Below are 338 nucleotides of genomic sequence, written 5' to 3'. Positions count from 1 at the left end.
TGTACCTGTGTTCTTTGCCTGTGAGGAACCTCGCAGAACCTCCTCTCCATCTTACTTCCTGGATGCAGCACATATCTACGTGTCTCCGTTCAAGCATCTCAACAATTTCACCAGATCTACCTTTCAGCGTGCCGACGTTGAGAGTGCCAATCCTAACAGTATGGGTGTTGGGAGTGTGGGCCTGTAGCCTGGGAAGGGGGAAAAACAGTGTCGTGTACCTGAAAAGAAAACTTGCAATTGGAAGAATTCATAAGCAAAACAGTATCAGATGAATAATTCTATTGACAGGGAGCTGTGGGTCGCAGGTTTCTTCATTCCCCCTTATTGGTTACATATCA

Source organism: Octopus bimaculoides, chromosome 28 (genome assembly GCF_001194135.2).
Source record: "Octopus bimaculoides isolate UCB-OBI-ISO-001 chromosome 28, ASM119413v2, whole genome shotgun sequence".
Classification (NCBI taxonomy): Eukaryota; Metazoa; Mollusca; class Cephalopoda; order Octopoda; family Octopodidae; genus Octopus; species Octopus bimaculoides.
This window is presented reverse-complemented; position numbering follows the sequence as displayed.